Here is a 3,368-nt window from a genome sequence, read left to right as displayed (position 1 = left end):
TTACCATTGTTATTTACATGAATTCTAGTTTTACTACAGTCATTGGTTCATAAACGAGAAATTAATTCCACAAATCTATGTTGACCAGTAGTTTTGTTTAGAGAAAAGTTTTGCATTTAATCAACTTACTTATGATGACCAAATCAAGTAATCCTAGTGATGACTAAGCTTCGACTCTGCTGTATGAACTTACTTATGTCAATATGATCTTCTGCTTTAGTGGCAGCTATGATTATGGCAGTGAAAACATTTGATAACTACTGAATTTAAATTGGATTTTTTTTTGTCGATAATAGATACTTGTGACAGACTTTGAATTCTTTAGTTTGGACTATTAGGAACTGGTGTAGTGTTATGAATGTATGGCCTGCCCTTATTGTTGAGACAAGCAATGCTTCTGATCTCCATGGATATACTGTCAGGGCTTTATACAGGGCATTCTAACATCATCTGAACAGGTGGGCTTTTTATTTCCCTTGTGCACACTATAAATGATTAATGGAAAGATTGTAGTACTTTTATTACTACAAATTTTATCTATTAAGTGGTAGCTGCTAGATCTGTTATGGTTCTCTATGAATCTGTTAGTCTTACTCTAATTTTTAGCTCATTATAAGCGATGTATTCTCTTCTTCTATTTAACACTTCTATATATTTCAATAAAGTTCAGTTCATTCATTCTCTATCCTCTCTGATTTTCTCATTCACTTTCATTTCTGAATTTAATTGTTTGTTTTGTGGAAAATTCATATGCTTAGATTTTTCTTTCTTAATAGGTTGATATGACCATGTTAGAAGACGAACTACCAACAAAAAGATGACTTTCATCAGCCCTTGTCAAGGTATAAAGAAGAAAGTCTTCTGTTGTGCTTTAGAATTATGCTGCTAAATGTTTCTTTCATTTACATAAGTTTTAGGTATTGATAGAGTACTTAGCCTTCTGTGATGTTTGCAATGGCAGGAGGGGTGGTACTTAGCCTTGGAAATCTCTCAACTCAGTATGCTTGGGCTTTTGTTGGCTTATCAGTCACATAAGTGATCACTGCAAGCATAACAGTTGTTATAGGTCCTTTCTTTCATTCTCTCTCTCTCTCTGACCATTTCTAAATGTTGATGTTTGTCTGTGTTCCTCTTATAGATACTGAATTTTTTGCTTCTATTGCGATCTTTAATGGTGACAGGAACAACCTTGAATTACTTTTTAGACAATAGAATTAATAGAGTCGAGATCCTTTTCCCTGGTGTGGCTGCTTCTTGGTTGCAGTTTGCCTTGCTTCTACTATCCACTCATCTAATGAAACTGATAATAAAGAAAAGCTTGAAGGTTTTTAATCTAAAGAGGGGTATGTTTCATTCATTAAATGTTAAGGTTATCAAAGAATTATCTTGTTTCCAGGTGACATTCTTCTTTCTTTTTATTAGAAAGAGTTCTTTTTTCTAACTTTATTTTTAGTTTTATTGCAGAAATTGGGCTAAACCTTATATTAAAGATGCTAAAGAAGTTTCCAGGTACATTTTTATTTTATTGTTTTTCTTTATGATTTTGTTGTATAAGAAGTCCAAGTGTGATTCTGTTTTTATTCTTTAATTTGTTTGGGGATATATTGATAGAATTTAGAGTTTTGGAATCAATTCTTCCTCACATACTTTTTGATCATTGAGAATGATATATTTTTTATCTTGATACATTTCACAAGCCTAGTTTTAAGTTGCATGTTTTGTTGCTTCAGTCGTTGTTTTGCATGGTAGTACATCTTGCTATACCCTGCTGTTTCGTCAAGTTTTGGAGTTATTACAAATTTAATTTAAACTTTATATGCTTACAGGTGGAAACTAGCTTAAGTCTTATGTTCTTAATAATAAAAGGACTTTTTTTTGCAATGTGCAGGTATATTGAGATGATTTCTTTGGAGCAATTCTTGACAACATTTGTAGTTGAGGCCTTTAGAATGGAAGAATGTATTTCACTAATTTTTGTATACATTTCTTGTTTTGTATTTAGTGATAAAGGAATCTGAATTGGGCATAAATTATGTTGTAATATGATTTCTTAAGCCTAGACTAGTAGACTAAATATTGTAATTACATTTGAGTAATTAATAAAAATCTATTTATGTTACCTTATTTGGCTTCAACTTTCATATTTGTTTTCCTAGTTTTGTGTAAGTAAAAAAAGATTTTGTTTCTCTAAGCTAATATAACACATGTGTTATACTAAAGTGTAGTATAACACAAATAATGTGTTATACTAAATTATAGTATAACACAAAAAATGTGTTATACTAAAGTGTAGTATAACACAAATTTATAAGTATTGAAATGTGTTATATAATGGACTATAAATAACATAATTAAACACTTATCTATTTATTAAAATAACACAGAAATTGTGTTATCGTTGACAGTATAATAACACATCTGTATAACAATGATAAAGTGTTATGTAAAGTATCCTGACCTACGATAACATAGTCGGTCTTAACACATCAAAAAGTGTTATGGTATGTTTTGATAACACATTTTCGGTGTTATTAAAAGCATTTTTTCTTGTAGTGAGACCTGGGAAATAGTAGCAGCCGCCTGGTTCAGAAAAGATTACCTATTTTTGGAGGGCTTGAAGTGTGAGAAGAAGAGAAGAACAATGAGGGTTAAGCTTGAATACAAGGCCAACTTGGAGACATCCCATTGGGTTGCCCCTCTCTCTACCCTTAGTATCTTTAATTTTTCTTGTCAAATTTCTAAATATTGACTGCTCTTATTTGGGTGTTTTTGAGATTGTAGCCATGAACTAAATTCTAAATAGCTAGGATAATTTGAACCCTATTTTGTGAACTTTCTTGATACTTTGATATTGATGCTAATGCAATTTGATATCTATTCATTCAAATATTTCTCATGACTAATACTTGCTAATGATTGATCACATTTAGCAAGTAATTGAGTTAACTTTAATTTCTGAAAAGGTTGGAATTAATTGACATACAATTTGAATGGTGCATGCTTGAATTCTTTGATTTCAACATTGTAGTGGTATAGACATATATTATTACCATGCATAGTCTTATGGAAATGATGCTTGAATTGAATCCTTGAAATTAAATTAGCATAGACATGTGTGGTTTAATTAAAGGATTAGAATCATAGTTCTTTGACGAAAACCTATGAAAATTAATTAGAATTCTTGACTAATAGACCATCGGTTGCTGCGGCATCAATCCAGCATCACTGTCAGAGTTGCATATTAGGGGGATAATTATTCTAGTTTCTCATCTTATCATTCGTTACTCCTTGCTACTATTTTCCTAAGTTGTTTCTTTTATTTTTTTGCATTTAACTAGTCCTTAATTACTTAGTTCTTAGATCACAAT

At 30.9% G+C, this 3,368-nt stretch overlaps 1 long non-coding RNA gene across 1 annotated transcript; it reads left to right on the top strand.

Moving 5' to 3' along the window:
- Window positions 1–938: 938 nt before the first annotated feature.
- Window positions 939–2,119, top strand: LOC133780265 (uncharacterized). The gene is made up of 3 exons (XR_009869194.1): window positions 939–1,066; window positions 1,182–1,509; window positions 1,889–2,119. It is a non-coding gene; the product is annotated as an uncharacterized LOC133780265 (long non-coding RNA).
- The last annotated feature ends 1,249 nt before the right edge of the window (window positions 2,120–3,368 follow it).

This window comes from Humulus lupulus, chromosome 5 (genome assembly GCF_963169125.1).
Source record: "Humulus lupulus chromosome 5, drHumLupu1.1, whole genome shotgun sequence".
NCBI classification, from domain to species: domain Eukaryota; kingdom Viridiplantae; phylum Streptophyta; class Magnoliopsida; order Rosales; family Cannabaceae; genus Humulus; species Humulus lupulus.
The sequence above is the reverse complement of the archived record's forward strand: the minus strand, read 5'-3'. Positions and strand labels throughout refer to the sequence as shown.